The sequence below is a fragment of the Centropristis striata genome, chromosome 17 (genome assembly GCF_030273125.1).
Source record: "Centropristis striata isolate RG_2023a ecotype Rhode Island chromosome 17, C.striata_1.0, whole genome shotgun sequence".
In the NCBI taxonomy this organism is placed as follows: domain Eukaryota; kingdom Metazoa; phylum Chordata; class Actinopteri; order Perciformes; family Serranidae; genus Centropristis; species Centropristis striata.
Window position 1 is genome coordinate 2,950,856 of NC_081533.1, and position 17,791 is coordinate 2,968,646.

Consider the following 17,791-nt stretch of genomic DNA (forward strand, 5'->3'; position numbering starts at 1 on the left):
ATGTAAGTGTATCAATCTGCACAAGAAAAAAACAACACGAAAATTAAAGTACAATATTCAAATCCTTTTTCATGGAAGTGGAATTGTTTTAGCAAAGCAGAAGTCATGAAGATGACAAACTGCAGTCTGACTTGCAAATAGTTGGGGTATGGAAATGAGAAAGGACAGAGTGAGGCAGGCAGAGACGTTTTCTCCACTTAATGCTTCGATTGGATTTGAATAAGCACCAGTTTTAAGTTACAGCTGATTTGAATCCTCTATAGTGGACGGCTGATGAAGACTGAGGATTGTGTTGTAACATCAATGTTGGTTTACACACAAACATTAATTTACTGTAATAAATAGAAATATAATTTATTTGAAAATGTATTGACTTTGTTTACACAGTGTGTATCTCTGGGACATTAAGACTGTCTGCAGTAGAAATTTAGCCAAATGCCTAAAATGTTTTTTTTTTAGGGAAGAAAAACTTGTTTTACTTGATGACAAAAAAATCCTGCCATTGTTCAACTTATTTTGGAAGATTTGAGCATTTTCAGCCCATTTTGGAGCATGAAGTCCTCCAATTAATATCAGTTATTATCGTGGTTTGTTTGTTTGTTTGCAATAAAACAATGCAAAAATAAAGAACACAGTAATTAAACAGTTGAAAAGTCTGAATTCAAAATCCTACAAGTAAGTAAAGGTAGAGTTAGTATTACAGGTAAGATTTAACTAAGATATCTTAACTAAAAGTATGTGAGAAAGACAATGGCTGTATCCCAAAGTCAAGGATCCTTCCTTGGTAGGATCTTTCCTTCAGAGTCGGGTCCTCCAGAGACGAGGCCAGAGTCCTTCCTTTCACTGGTGGAACCACTAATGGAACAGCCTTCAGAGTGTGCAGCTGCAGTGGCGGTTCTACACAGGGGCCTCCAGGGGCCACTGCCCCTGTGAAGAAGCCCTCGGCCCCCAAATATTTTTTTTTTTTTTTAGATCACATCCTCAAACTTCGGTTATCTTATGTTGATGCTTCGATAAAACAGTGTTTTGGGACAGGTTTGAGTAACAATTAATTATTTTATTTTTTAAAAAGCCACTACTTTGGCTTTGGCACACAAGTGGTTAACACCTCCAGGTCGCACGTGACGTCATTCACCCAAAACAGCGACGTCAGGCAGCAGGCGCACTTGACAACAGCAAGTTGTGTAACGAGATATCATGTCACCAAAAAAGATTTCCATGTTTTTCCCCCCAAAGGTGGTCAGCAATCAAAGAGGTAATGGGAATGGAAATATAATAAATAATATAATAAAAAATAATAAAATAGAAATTTTGTAAAATTGTATAATTTCAAAAGACTGTTGCAGCTGGAACTACTAGAGGGAAGTAGCTAACGTTAGCTAGCTAGCAGCTAGTTGATATTATATGGGAAAAAAACGATATTTTATTATTAGCATCTGTCTTTAAATGCAATTGTAGTGTGTGAGAATTGTGTACCTAAAAATAACTGAGCTTGGGCTTCTTCTAGACTCTAGAAGAAGCCAAAGTTAGCTAAAGTTAAAAAGTAGCTAAAGTTAATGTTAGGCTGTAACGTCGAACCATCTTGTTTATTTTCTTTTCTGTTCTTAGGCAATGTGGAGAATGTCTCTATGTCTAAAAATTTCAGCGCGCGCTCTGAGCGCGCATCTGCTTGACTCTTCTGGGCTGAGCCCCGGATGTGTCAAAATCCTAGAGACGCCCCTGCCTCGGCCCCTGCTGTGGCCCCTGTGTCAAATTAATAATAAAATGATCAATTTATAACGATGAACAACGGAACAATTCTAACCTTTTTTTGTTCAAACAATATTTCATTGTAAACAAAAGCATTGTATAATAGTTTAATTGTGCAATAAAATATTGTGTGTGTGTATATATATATATATATATATATATATGTATATATATATATATATATGTATATATATAAAGATCATTCTGACTGTACTGCACTTTCAAAATGGAAAAAAAAGTGATTGTGCACAAAAATGAGTATTGTCATTGTCATACAAAAAAAAAAGAATATTGTTGTCGACTCCCATTATTTATATCAATGTATTTGTATCTTCCAAATATACTTAAATGAGATGTTTAAATAAGCTAAAATAACGATTTTGAATGCTTAAATATTATATTTGCCATTTTTTAATGTGCTACTGTGCCCCTCTGATTAAACACTGGCCCCTCCTTGGCCCCCACAGTAAAACTGGTCTAGAACCGCCACTGTGCAGCTGTGCGTCATTGCGTAACAGGACGTCCTGCTTAAATTCAGCGCCGCAATTTAAAAGCCTGGGGATCAGCCAGAAGATTTTAGAATTGGTGTACACCACACATGTAGAGAGTGTGTTCCCCTTCCATCTTCCTGTCTGCTTTGGTTACTTGAGTTGTAAATGTAAAACCAAACTAAACAAGATTGTGTCGAGGGCAAGCAAAATAGTGGGACGACCTCAAAAGTCACTAACAGAAATGTACACAGAGAGGACAATGAGGAAGGCCAGGAAAGAAACCCTAACCAACCAATTCAAGCTCCTGAAGTCTGGGAGACGTTACAGGGTCCCACTAGCTAAGGGAGCCTTTAAAAAAATCTTTTATCCCCAACGCTACTCGCCTCCTCAACTCAACATAAGTGATGCACTGACTTTGAACTGCTCTTAATTGTCTTTTTCTTTTATTATTCCATGTTTTAACTGCATTCTCAACTGCTGTATATTTTTAGTGAAATTCTGTATCTTTACGGTTAGCTGAAGGCAAATTTCCCCCATGGTGGATAATAAAGATTTATTGTATTGTATTGTAAAATCAGTTCACGGCATGGATGTGTCTTTGGCATCAGCACTCTGACACATATTTGTGGAAATGGAAAAAGATGCTTTAAGGTTGAATCTCCACCATTAACCAAGTAAAAGCCACAAAGTGGATTAAACCTGAATATTTCACTGATCCTGGCTGAATTTGGCCGCTACTTAGTTTCATAAAAGCAGCGGAGCAGAACTCACCATGGAGATGTGTTCTGTGATTTATTTTTATTTTACAGTAAAGTACAAAAACAGTTATTTATAAATAACAATAACGGATGATAGTGGACTGTTAATACAATAAAAAAAACGTATAACTTTCTGAATGGCATAGTTACTTATACTTTGCACATAGTACATCATTTGATGTATATATATGAATTAACAATTAATTACTTCAGCCAACCAGCAACAATCAACTTAACCGGCAGTGTATGAAGATGGCGTTTATCATCTTTTAGCTAAATATACTGTCATTTGTTTGTGCATATGTTTTGCTTGACTTTGAACACAAGTTTTGTAAGTTATGTGATAACAAATATTTAGTGTATACTGAAAATATATTTAGATTGATATCGCGCCGCCGGCGTCGTTGTTTGCTTGTGTGTGCAAGGCATTATGGGTACTCTGACTATATTATAATTCTTTAAAATCTATTTTTCTATGTCTCATGCAAAGCATTTCGAAGTTCCTTGTTGTTTAAAGACACTAAACAAATACATTTGAATTGTCTTTGAGCATGACAGTGCTGTTGTTCGGCAGATGACCATAAACCAGAATTTGCCTTCTAAATGCTGACAAAGCATCAGTGTTTCATTAGATCATCCAACATGCAAAAAACCCCAGACATTTAACACACACACACACACACACACACACACTCCCAAGTTGTAATATATGGAGAGGACGCCAGCGTTCCCTCAGTGATTCTGGAGACAGACAGAGAAGAAGACCAGAGACAAACACACCTGACAGGTAGACGTTCTTTAGTAATATCATCACCTTTTTTGGTCATTAACCCTCTGGAGTCCATCTATTTATTGAAAATACACACGTTTTATTTACAGTAATAACTTTATTTATATATGATATGTAGACAAGCTGAGAAAGCCAGTTGAAAGTTCAATCATAGGAGCTTTCACAGTGTGACATTTATGTTTCTAGACCATTTTTAAAATGTGAATTTTCTTTCTAGAATGAAAACTATTACTATTTTTAATTTACACGCAAATAGACTGTTTTGTAGTTTTATTATTTATTATTTTTTTCTGCTGTTTTTTGTGTGTATAAATGGTAAAAAATAAATAAATTTGTTTGTATTTTAGGTTCCTGGCAGCTTTATACTTTGTTAATTAAATTAAAATAAAATGAAAAATCTGACTGATAGCCAAGTTTGTGTGGAGAAAAAGGAGCCATGCATGTGATGTAAGGACAGACTGAAAGATGCTGAACAGACAGAAATTAATGCAGAGGAAGTTGACAAATTTGAACCAAAATCTCCTGGACTTCAGAGGTTTAATGTTTCATTTAGTTTTAAAAAAAGTAAGATGGGACGCGGCAGGCGTGGCATTCTTTAAAAATGGAAAAAAGAAAAAAAAGGTCTTTAATCATCATCAACACTGTTTCTATAAATAAACATGTTTTTATGCTAACTTTTTTGTGTATAGTTTTATTATATTTTAATTATACCTTTTATGTTCATATTTGCAACCTATGTTTACATTTTTCAGGTCTGAAACAGTTCATTTAGCATATTTGTGGTTTTTATTGTCATAAATAGTATAATTTATTTCAGATTTCATGATTTTTGTGTATTTTTGGGCTCAATATGTTAATAAAGTGGGTTAAAGTGAAAAAAGTAATTGTCAAATCATGTTGAAGTTGTGCTGAGAAAATACCAAATTCTAAACATGAGTATCCAATCCACTTTATTTATAGAGCACAATTTTAGCAAACACAAGGTTTCCAAAGTGCTGCACAAACAATAAATAGATAACACAATACAAAGAGATGCAGTAAACAATAGAACAGTAAAATGCAATAAGATAAAATAAATAAAAATAGGATAAAAATAAATGAAATAATATAAAATGTAAAATGTACTGCATATATACAAATAAAAACAAACAAAAAAAATCATAAAATCAAGTACAGTAAATATTATTTGGCATATAAAGAGCAAATAACTCAGACCCCATAGGGTTAACAGACAAAAAAATGATTTTGTAATATTTCAACAACGTCTTTTGCTAAACTACAGACAAAACATCTTAATTTTGATTAATGCCTGTTGATTTTGTTGTTAACTGTCCTTTTTGAGCTTCTGCAGGTATAAAATGTAAGACATTTGTCCAGTCTTTTTAGTATTACTAGTCTCTTTATATTGCTCTTATTGATGCAACAAGTCAGCTAATTATATTAAGAAATTAAATAATAAAGAAAGTTCTTGCAATATATTCTCAAAAACTGCACAGGGCCTTTTTTTCCACCAGAGGTAGAGAGTTCTAGGCTTCCATTTCCATTTTCTCCTGTGCCCCAGACAGTGAATGCAACTCAAGACTTCCCTTTGTCTTGTTAAATTCAGTTGCATGTCTATTTCCACAGTATTTCCACCAGTGCAGCATGACTAATGCCAGCAATGGACTTAAGCTTTCCTAAAAACCTTTTCGTAGAAAATCTTTAAAGAAAAACACTTGACGACCAGGTAGATTCGAATTACAGCCTTGTGTGGGATTTATTGTAGGTATCAAAAACAGATACAGATGCCAAAGGTGACAAACAATTCCAATGATCAGAACAACTTTAGTGAGACAGCACCTTGTGTTTCTCTTTTTAGTTTGTTCACATTTGCAACATTTAAAATTCTTTATTGAGCATGATATTGTTTTGAAAGTAAAAGAAAGATTCAAAATCACATTTTATGTTGGACTAAAGGACTAAAAAAGACACAAAATGATCAAAAAAAGACACAAAATGACACAAAATGACTAAAAAAGACACAAAAATACACAAAATAACAAAAAAAAAAGCACAAAATGACTAAAAACGACACAAAATGACCAAAAAAAGACACAAAATAATTTTAAAAAGACACAAAATGACCAAAAAAGACGAACAAAAGGCAAAATTGACCAAAAAAGACAAAAAATGAGAAGACAAAGTGAACAAAAATTATAAAAAATGACACAAAATAACTAAAAACGACACAACAAAAGGTGTTTAAGGCTACCAGTTTGCCTCCATGTTTGTACTGGCATTCATTTCTAAGTGTTGATTGTTGTTTGAATCTATGAAATCTTTGCAGTCTTGTGTTGTACTTGTTTCATCTGTTTTCATGATGATGTAACTTCCTCTTTCTTTACCTCCTTCCCATCTATCCTTCTTTGCGATTTCCTCCTCTCCAGGTCCAAAAACATGTCCATTAACTCCTCCGCCTCCGAAAACGTTGCCAACAACTCCTCGGGCGCCGCGGCCTCGGCCAGCTGCTACATCTCCCCGCCCGGCTCCTCCATCTTCACAGCCTTCACCGTCACCAACACCCTCCTCCTCCTCCCTCTCTCCGTCTTCATCCTGGGCCTGGGCTTCCAGCGCTGGCGGAAACAGAGCGTCGGCGTGACGATGAATCCCATCGACGTCTTCACCTACCACATCGTCGCCATGGAGCTGGTTGGCGTCTCCGGCTCCGTCGTCTGCTGCCTCGGCGCCTTCACCGCCAACGGGACCATGATCTGGGTCGGCTGCAACAGTTTTGCCATCATCTCGTGTGTCAAAATGTTTTTCCACGTGCTGACCTGCATGGAGCGCTACGTGGCGGTGGTCCACCCCATCACCTACCTGAGCCTGAGTAAGAGCGGCGGGGTCCTGATGAGGAACGCCAGCATCGGGTTGGTCTGGTTGGCGTGCTCCGGACTGGTCGCTTTAAGGCTCCTGGTCCACCACAACTTCAACATGATCCTGTTCTTCTGCAACTTGGTTCTGTCTTTGATCGTCAGCTCGTTCTGCAGCGTCTCGGTCCTCCGTGTGCTGATGCGTCCCGGGCCGGGGGACAACAGCGACCACAAGGGGAGGATGGACCAGTCCAAGCAGAAGGCCTTCATCACCATCACCGCCATCATGGCGGTGCTGGTGCTGAGGTTTGGGGGGAACCTGGTCTGCATGTCTCTGGCGTCTTCGTCCATATTGAGTCCCGTTGGCGGCTGCGTGGTGAGGACAACAGGAGTCTGGTTCTGTCTGCCCAGCAGTTATGTTCTGCCACTGCTCTTCCTACACAGAGCTGAAAAACTGCCATGTTTGAAATACAACAAATGATACATCAAGTCTATGGAGGCTGGGGCTATTGTATACACATCTTAAACACCTTTTGTTGTGTCTCTTTTAGTTATTTTTTGTCTTTTATTAGTCATTTTTGGTCATTTTTCTTCTCATTTTGTGTCTTTTTGGTCATTTTGTGTCTTTTTTTAGTCTTTTTTGGTAAATTTGTGTATTATTAAATTATTTTCTGTCTTTTTTGTCATTATGTGTCTTTTTTTGGTCATTTTGTGCCTTTTTTAGTAATTTTGTGTCTTTTTTAGTAATTTTGTGTATTTTTCTGGTCATTTTGTGTCTTTTTTTAGTCCTTTAGTCCAACATAGAATGAGATTTTGAATCTTTTTTTTTTTTTACTTCCAAAACACTATCATGCTCAATAAAGAATTTGAAATGTTGCAAATGTGTCAAATATAACATATAAGAGGGTTACATATTGCTTCTACAAACAACACAACCTCTGGAAATCTTAAATATATTTTTATTTGCATAATGTTCATCATCTTAACACATACTAAACATAAAACAAAAAACGCTTATTTCTTCAAAGTAATCATTTTCTTCTAGACTTTTTTTGTTTTGAATGTTCAGTATCCATCACATCATGTACAGACTAAAGACCAACTTAAACTGTCAGCAGTCAAACAATAGATTCTCAGATGTCCAAATAAAACCATTAAAATCACATTTCAGATGTTTAATCATGATTATTCAGTCAAGAAAAAGCTACATGGTAGATTGTAGGAAATCTAAAATATACATTCATATTAATAGTCAATGATAGAAGAGAGTACAACATGTTAGAATATCAGGACAAAATATTAAAAAGAAAGCTAAATGAAATAGAAAATGCATACACAGATAAAATGCTGATAACAGATATATGTGTAGCAATGAGTTAAACAAAGTTTAACTTCTGCAAGTATTGTCCTCAATATAACTATAATATAACATACTTAATATCCAGGCTTCCCTACTCAATTGTATATTTATATACATTAAAATGACCAAAAATGTAATCTCAAGTGACTTCATTCAAATCAAATCTGTCAGTGCCCCCCTTTAATGGATTATAGCATTTTTTAATTTAGGAACCCTACCATACAATATGCTTAATCCTGATGAGTGACTATGTGAAAGTAATGAATATGTCAATTACATGATCCAATATATGAAAAAAATAAAATAAAATAAAATAAAATAATATATATATATATATATATATATATTTAATTAGGCTAATTCGGCTTTTACCTTTTTAGAAAATTTCCTGTGTTATAACATCTTCTCTTTTATTTATTCATTTATTTATTTGCTACTATTTATCAGTCTGTATATATATATAATGCTGTATTTCTTAATTATTTATTTATTGTTTTATCTTATTTTATCTAGCTTTTGTTTATTTTATTTTTAACTTTCCATTGTTATTATTGACCTTTACTTTTTATTTATTTATTTTCTATTACATATATATATATATTATTATTATTTTTTTTATTTTATCTTAGCTTCCTCAGTTTGTGCTTTGTTTATAATAGGATGTTTGCTTGTTTCTATGTTTCGTAAATTTTTATTATTTTTATTATTATATTATTATTATCTCCTTTTTTATGTAAAGTGCTTTGTGTTGCATCTCTCTTGTATGAAAAGTGCCCGCCACAATTGGCCCGCGGTCCGCAAGTTTGGGACCCATGCCTTACGGGGAAAGATATTCTACCCCCATTTCTTCCGTTGTGAAACAAACCGGTTAGTCTTGAATCTCCATCAACAAATCAGTCTAATTTATAACTTCCACTCTAAGAAAGTATTCAAGGAGCCTGTAAATGTGACAGTAATATAAAGGTGTGCATACCAAATAAAAATGCTGAATATCATCATGATGAGTATTTGAGTTGACTACATCAAAATTCATTAGTAGAACTGCAACTGGAATCTTTGTGGAAAATATCCACATATAAATAAAGTTTACTTCTTCAAAATGAATTAATATTTCACTCACCGAATTAGATGGTTTAAATATTTGTAAAAATACGTGTACATTAAATGTAAAATCAGTCAGTACAACACATTTTTTTGAGTAAATCACAAGCAAATTTGCAGTTATATCCTACAAATGTTTTCAATTATATTTACTCAGTTCGTTTAGTGATTTCTACTCAGTTTTTCCATATGGTTAAGATAATATTTCAGTTATATTTACTCAATTTATGTGGTAATTGAGCCAAGTTTATTTATTCAGACGTACTGAATGAAAATATTACTTAAATTTACTCATTACTCATGTTTTGTGTAATCGATTTGAGAGCTTTCAAATCAAGTAAATATTTTAAAGTGTAAAAATGTTGGGTAACACTTTACAATAACCATCATTTATAAATGGTAAACAGATAGTTTATTAATGTTTAATCATCATTTATAAACTGTATATAGACTATTTAGAATGGTAAATACATGATTTATAAATGTTTAACTAACTTCATCATTTATAAATGACAAATAGATGGTTTATTAATGTAAGTTTACAGTTACTTTACCATTAAAAACAATTGCATTATAATTAATAATTTATTAATAGTTTTAGTTGCACTCATTTTAACATTTTAACACCATATTAAATATGTTAATGATTTTGAAATGATTTATATACCTTCAAGAAATTGGTTGAAAACAATTAAAAACTTAAAATTATATAGCACTTTGTAAATGGTTAATAATTGGTCTATTAATCATCTATAAACATCACTTAGTTGGTTATTGTAAAGTGTTACCAAATGTTGCACTGATTGAATTAAGTAATATGCAGTATTATTTTTGGTAACACTTTATATTAAGGTCCTTGTAATAACCATTAATTACCAAGTAATAAGGTCCTTGTAAGTCCTTATAAGATGCTTATTAACATTATTGTGTGTTTATAAGCCTATATAAGTGTTAATAATGGCATTATAATACAGCTAATAGCAGGCTATAAGAGATTTATAATAAGAACATTAATAAAAGCCTCATGAGTATCTTATAATTCTTCATAATAGCATTACAAACACCCCAAACCCACCCATTATGTCTTTACCATAACTTTATTAATCATTTGTTTCCTTATTGATATTAAAATGTACTTTATTGCTCATCTATTATAAGTTAACTATGCACTTGTTAACAGTTAACTATGCTTTTTGCAGCTAAAGGGATCTAAAGCGAGAACAATGCCTTATTACTTGTTTATTAATGGTTATTACAAGGACCTTAATATAAAGCGTTACCTTATTTTTTTGAGTGTATCCTTGTCCTCACTTGGTGTTTTTCTTACAACAAGCCAATGTTCCTGCTCTGTGCAGGAACAGCAGCGGTAACACCAGACTGCTGGGGAGATTCACCCAGAACGCAAACACCATCATCTCACACTGAACACTTCCTGTCAACAGAAGAAGAACACACCAAACCGCATTCCCACAACATCTCAACACCAGCACTCCCAGGATGGCTACCATTGTATCGAAAGCCCGCCTCTTTGATTGGTCGACTCTCCCCCTGTCCCCGCCCTGTTCCCCTGGCCCTGGACGAATCAGAACGAGGAGAACAGAAAGGCTGCAGATGCAGATGATGATCAAGGAGACACACATGTAGCAGATTTCAAAGAACGGGACGTCTGCATGAGCCTGCAAACATATTATTCCAAAGCAAACCAGCCAAACACAGCCGATGGTGATATTTCTGATCCTGATCCCTCTCTCTCCTCTCAGGCTCAGGTAGGTGACAGGATGAAAAACAGCCAGGTAGCGCTCCACACAGGTCAGGACGTGAAAGAACTCCTCTCCATACCAATTGAAGCACCAAAAATAGTACCCAACTAAGAAAATATCCAGATCCCCGTAGATACCACAGCAGCACAGCATGCACCCGAAGACACCAATCAGCTCCATGGTGACCATGTGGTAGGTAAAGATGTCTGAGTGACTCGTCATTGCTGCAAAGGTGGAGCGATGTTGACGCCATCGTTGGAGACCCAGGTAGATGATGAGGAGGCTGAGAGGGAGGAGGAGGAGGATGCTGGTGATGAAGAATGTGGTCATGATGAAGGAGCCTGGTGCGGTGATGTAGCATATGTCCCATCGGATGTCAGGATATGGAAAGGAGTCATTGGAGGAGGTTACTGCCATGTCTGAGAGAAAAAAGACATTCAAGTGGAAACGACATGAATAAAATCTCTTGTCCTTCAATGCTAAAAGGGGGACCCCTCGTCTGTGCTGCCCTTCCATGCAGCTGATTTGTGTTTTTTCTCTGATATTATGAGTGTAAAAAAGGGAACTGTACTCTTCAGCAAAACTTAAAGGATTGTGTTAACTCTATGGAGTCTTGAGCTGTGTCCCAAAGTCAAGGAAGGATGCTCAAACGGCTGGATTTGAAGGACACTACGTCATCGACATCAGCCGAAGGACTGTCCCAATGTCGAGGATGCTCCGGAGGACAGAGTCCTTCTTTTGCCCAAATTCCGAGGATGCATGTGTGTATCCTCCGTGCGCTCCGACTAGATAGATAGATAGATAGATAGAACTTTATTGTCTGTCACAAGTGACAGAAATTCATTTTTGACAGGCTCATATAAAAAACACTAAGAAACAAACAAACATTAAAAACACAAAAAAGTGTACAATCATGCTAAAAAGGAGGGGGGGGGGGGGGGGGGGGGGCTGTTAAAAGCAACAGAGTGTTCATTTTTTGTTGTTCAGGGTGGTTATTGCAGAGGGGACGAAGGATTTTTTGTAGATGTTTTTCCTGGCCAGTGGAACCTTATAGCGTTTGCCTGATGGCAGCAGCTGGAAGCAGTGGTGGAGGGGGTGAGAAAAGTCTTCTGTGATCAGGGTGGCCTTCCTGATCACAGACCGGCTGTACAGTTCTGAGAGGGGGGTTTGTGGTGCTCCAATGATTTTGCTGGCCTGGTTAACTGTACGGGAAAGTTTGGTCTTGTGTTTGGATGAGAGGAGACTGTACCAGGAAGAGATATTGAAAGTGAGTATGGATTCAATGAGGGACTGGTAGACCAGAGTTAAAACATGTGTGCTGACATTGAAAGTCCTTAATTTCCTCAGCAGGTAGAGGCGCTGTTGGGATTTTTTAAAAATGGTGTCTGCATGATGAGAGAAGGAGAGGAAGTTGTCCAGGTCAGTTCCAAGGTATTTAAAAGACTCAACCTGCTCCACCAGCTGACCCTGGATGCTGAGTGGTTTAAAAAGAGCGGTTGCTGACTCTCTTCTGCCCCCACAGCACAGCTCTTTGGTCTTCTGGACATTTAGCTCAAGACAGAGCTGGTTAAAAGTCTGTGCCAGGTTTTCAACAGCCTGCTGATACCGGTCCAGAGCAGTGGTGTCAGTCAGGTGAGCCACCAGGGCCATGTCATCTGCATATTTAAAAAGCTTCATTCCCTCACTGTTACAGGTGAGGTTGTTTGTGTACACAGAGAAGAGAACGGGAGATAAAACACAACCCTGGGGAACACCTGTGTTTAAAATCAGCTTCTTTGATTTAAAACCATTTAAAAGCACCTGTTGTGGCCTGTCAGTTAAAAAACTCTTGATCCATAAAACCAGTGTGGGATGAACTTGGAGGTCTAAAAGAGCATACAGCAGGGTGTCAATGTGCACAGTGTTAAAAGCAGAGGAGAAGTCCATAAATAAGATCCTGGTGTGAGGGTGAGGAGAGTCCAGATGTTTCGTGACGGTGTTCAGCAATGTGAGACTTGCGTCCTCAACCCCCCTTTTTGCCCTGTAGGCAAACTGAAAAGGATCCATTTTATGTGACAGCATTTTGGCCAGGAGGTCACACAGGATTCTCTCCATGCACTTGCACAGCACGGAGGTCAGGGCCACTGGTCTGTAGTCCTTCAGCTCCTTAGCTGGAGTTTTTTTGGGGATGGGAATTATGGTGGATTCCTTCCAATTTGTGGGGACATTTCCTGAATCCAAGAGGCACTGAAACAGTCTGGTGACCACTCCACCTAGCTGAGCAGAGCAGTCCTTCAGTACCCTGCCTCTGAGCTTGTCAGGGCCAGAGGCTTTATGTGGTTTGACCCGGTGAAGGATGGAGGTTACCTGCTGCTTGTTGATGGTGATGGCTGGGTGGGGGGAGATGGTGGTTGAGCAGTCAAAGTTGGGTGGAGTGCTATTGTTGTTGAACCGGGCGAAGAAGATGTTGAGTTGTTCTGCAAAGGGGGCGGGGTCCGGAAGGCTGGCCACTGCAGGTTTGGCAGCTCTGTCCATCATAGTATTTAGACCCTGCCACGCTTCCCTTGCATTGCCAGATGTTAATTTTTGCTCCACCTTGTTCTTGTAATTGATTTTTGAGAGCCTAGCCATCCTTCTGAACTCTTTCTCCAACTCCCTCACTCTGAGTGTGTCCCCTTGCAGGAATGCTGCTTTCTTTTGGACTAGGCAGATTTTCATGTCCTTTGTAATCCATTTTTTATTATTTGGGTGAATCGTTATCTGTTTAGTCTGTGTCACTGTGTCCTCACAAAATAAAAAGTAGGAGGTTAACACATCAGTTAGCATGTTCAGATCATTATCACAGGTGTCAAAAAACAAATCCCAGTCTGTCAATTCAAAGCAGCCTTTCAGTGCTTCAGTTGTTTCATCATTCCAGACCTTTATTGTTTTTGTGATGGTTTCACCTGTCTTTAGCTTTGATCTGTATGTGGGAAGCAATAAAATAACATTGTGGTCAGAACGGCCAAGTGGGGGTCGTGGTTTTGAGGTATATGCACCAGGAATGTTGCCATAGCACATATCCAGTATATTCTGTTTTCTGGTGGGGGTCGTAACATACTGCTCTAGGTCTGGCAGATGTGTGGTGACATCACACCGGTTAAAATCCCCCAGCAGAAATACAGGCTGTTCTCCAGTTTGGTTGACTGCTCTGTTGTAGTGGTCAGATAAATGTTCAGCAGCAAGGATAAAATCAGGGCCTGGAACATATGCTAAAATGACAGTGATCTGGGAAAATTCTCTTGGTAAATAGTGTGGTCTGAACGACACAGTCATCAGTTCATAGTGTTTGCAGCAGACAGTCTCTCTCACTGTGATGTTTGTTGCCCAGCTGTGACTGACAGCCATACAGAGCCCGCCCCCAATTGACTTCCGTGTTCTCGCTGCATCCCTGTCAAAGCGGATGATTTTAAAACGATCCAGACAGAACTCCGTATCCTCCGTCAGCCATGTCTCCGTGAAACAGAAGAGACTAGTCTGCCGGTAGTCCTGGTCAAACTGGATGAGCGTGGAGAGCTCCTCCGTCTTATTCCGCAGCGATCTTACGTTAGACAGCGTTATTGCAGGTAAAGGTAGACGGCTCCCTCTCCTCCTCAGCCTGTTCCGTATCCCTCCTCTTGACCCCCTTTTCCTTCGTATCCGTCTCCTTTTACGTCCACGGAGTAGTTCGAGAGGTATATTGTCTGTGATGGGGGATATTTGAGCGGCTGTCAGTGGCTCACGGCGGCCCAGCTCCAGCAGGTATTCCCGTGAATAGGTGAGCCTCTCTGGGCTGACAGTGAACGGCGATTGATAAAGTCCGTTTACATGCCTTGGACCGATGATCAAAAGCCAGAGATAGACCAGGGAAAAAACTGTTGCTATTAACATGCTGCCCTCCAAAAGACGAACAAAGACAAGCAGTAGAAGTACCGAAAAAACACACTTTTCCCACACACACACGTGAAGCCCGTCAGGAGTCGCTCACTCACGTAGCGCCCCCCCACACCATGTGGCCAAGCATTGCGCACACCGGTCTACCGGGAGATTTAAAAATGGAGAGCGTAGAAACAGCGCCGCTGGCGCCGCAATATGCATTTAAATATATAAGTATTTTCACTTTACACTGAATGTTATCACATAACTTACAAAACGTGTGTTTAAAGTCAAGCAAAAACATATACATAAACAAATGCCAGAATATTAAGCTAAAGATAATAAATGTCATCTTGATACATTGCCAGTTAAGTTAATTAATGCCGTCTCAGTCGCTAAAGTTATTGTTAATTAATTTATATGCGTCCGATGATGATGAACTATGTGCAACTATGCCATTCAGAAAGTTATACATTTCTTTATAGTGTTTACAGGGACCGAAAGTCCGCTATTATCCGTTATTGTTATTTATAAATAACTGTTATTGTACTGTACTGTAAAATAAAAAATAAAAAATCACAGAACATATTTCCATGATGAATTATGCTCCGCTGCTTTTATGAAACTAAGTAGCGGCCAAATTCAGCCAGGATCAGTTAAATATTCAGGTTTAATCCACTTTATGGTTTTTACTTGATAAATCGTGGAGATTCAACCTTCAGCATCTTCTTCCATTTTTACAAATATGTGTCAGAGTGCTGATGCCAAAGACACATCATGTCGTGAACTGATTTTGAAATTACGGCGCTGAATTTATTTATGTATTTATTTATTTTTATTAAACTGATAAGAACAGATACTACACTTGATCTTAGCCAAAAGGCCGAAAGCGGTGCTGAATTTAAGCAGGACGTCCAATTACGCAATGACGCACAGCTGCACACTCCGAAGGCTGTCCCATTTGTGCGTTGCACCAGTGAAAGGAAGGACTCTTGCCTCGCCTCCGGAGGATCCGACTCCGAAGGAAGGATCCTACCCAGGAAGGATCCTTGACATTGGGATACAGCTATTGACTATTTTGTCAAATTTTTAATCCTTTTCATGTCTTTTTTGGCCATTTTGTGTCTGTTGTGTCTTTTTTTTGTTATTTTGTGTCTTTTTTAGTCATTTTGTGTCTGTTGTGTCTTTTTTTTTTTGTTATTTTGTGTCTGTTGTGTCTTTATTGTTGTTATTTTGTGTCTTATTTGGTCATTTTGTGTCCGTTGTTGTGTCATTTTTGGTCATGTTGTCTCTTTTTTTTCATTTTGTATCGTTTTTTGTCATTTGTGTCTTTTTTTTTAGTAATTTTGTATAATTTTGTGGGGGGGGGGTTTATGTCATTTTTGTGTCTTTTTTTGATGGCATGAAGAAGTCGAAAGCTCCGGCGCTTTCGTGGACACCAGAGGGTTAAAGCCATAACATCGTACTAAACTAAGCAAAATTGTGTCGAGGGCAAGCAAAATAGTGGGACGACCTCAAAAGTCACTAACAGAAATGTACACAGAGAGGACAATGAGAAAGGCCAGGAAAGAAACCCCTAACCAACCAATTCAAGCTCCTGAAGTCTGGGAGACGTTACAGGGTCCCACTAGCTAAGGGAGCCTTTAAAAAAATCTTTTATCCCCAACGCTACTCGCCTCCTCAACTCAACATAAGTGATGCACTGACTTTGAACTGCTCTTAATTGTCTTTTTCTTTTATTATTCTATGTTTTAACTGCATTCTCAACTGCTGTATATTTTTAATGAAATTCTGTATCTTTACGGTTAGCCGAAGGCAAATTTCCACCATGGTGGATAATAAAGATTTATTGTATTGTATTGTATTGTATTGTATAGCACATCATTTTCTGTGAATTACTCCTTTAGATGGGACAGATGTGCAAGTCATGGTGTCATCAGCAGCCCCAATCCTTTTTTGTAAGATTTCCCCCCATGTAAATAAATGTATCAGTCAACAGACAGTTTAACTGAAAATACCTAGTAGGTGTCAGAAATAAATGGACACCCTGCTGCCAATCAAACATTAATATTCAACTAGAACATGGTATAAAAGTAATAAGAACACCAAGCTACTCAACTACCTGATTCTGCTCTTCTCTGGTCCGTCCTGTGTGTTCCTCTGTGTCTCAGTATCTGGTCCAGATGTACTGTACTTACTGTATATCACAGCCTCAATCCTCCTCCTCCTCCTCCTCCTCCTCCTCTCTCTCTCTCTCTCTCTCTCTCTCTTTCTCTAAATGAGGTTTGTATTCAAATGTTTTATTTTAATAGAAAAACAAGTGACAATGACAGACTGACAGATTAATATTTTATTGATAGTTATACAAATAAAGAGACAGAACAAATTCAACTATATGTGGCCCATTTCAGAATTGCGGGTACATTTGAAGTTTAGAAAAATTAAGAATTTTATTTCATTTTTTTCCATAAAACCTTTTTAATTCCCATAGAGAATACTTTAAATTTAACACTTCCAGCATTTGTCAAGCTTAAACATGTAAGATTTAAAATATTTAATCTGAAAATCATCGTAATAGTGGGGCGGATTACCTCAATATTTTACAACAATCGTTCACTTTGTGATAAAAGCATGAAATTTGGTAGATGTGTTGGTGAATATGTTTCAAACAAATCTGGATATTGGGCCACCTCAAAAGCACCCCCTAGTGGCCGTGGCAGGCATTTGTTATACGAATAAATCAATGATGAATAAAAACTGCCCTTTTAATAATACCAACTGGTGATGAATTGTATATTGCTGGAAAGCCTGATTAGTCACCTTTACAACGAGGTACAGCTTGTAAGGATCGTGCATTCATGGAATGAGCAACGGGGCTAAACGTGTGGGTAGCACCCCCCAAAAATGTGCATCCCCTGTGGGGCGGATTAGCTCAATAAATCACAAGAATTGTTTATTTTGTGATAGAAGCACACAATTTGGTGGATGTGTTGGTGGATATGTTTCAAACAAATCTGTATATTAGGCCATCGCAAATTCGCCCCCTAGTGGCCATAGCAG

The 17,791-nt window shown here is 37.7% G+C and overlaps 1 protein-coding gene and 1 non-coding gene across 2 annotated transcripts in view; one reads left to right on the forward strand and one right to left on the reverse strand.

Annotated features, from left to right (window-relative positions):
• Positions 1 to 17,791, forward strand: part of LOC131990124 (zinc finger protein 721-like) — a 463,174-nt gene that overhangs the window by 357,978 nt on the left and 87,405 nt on the right. The gene's annotated exons all lie outside the window — the stretch shown is intronic.
• On the reverse strand, positions 15,437 to 15,625 carry LOC131990226 (U2 spliceosomal RNA). The gene has a single exon (XR_009396033.1). It is a non-coding gene; the product is annotated as a U2 spliceosomal RNA (small nuclear RNA).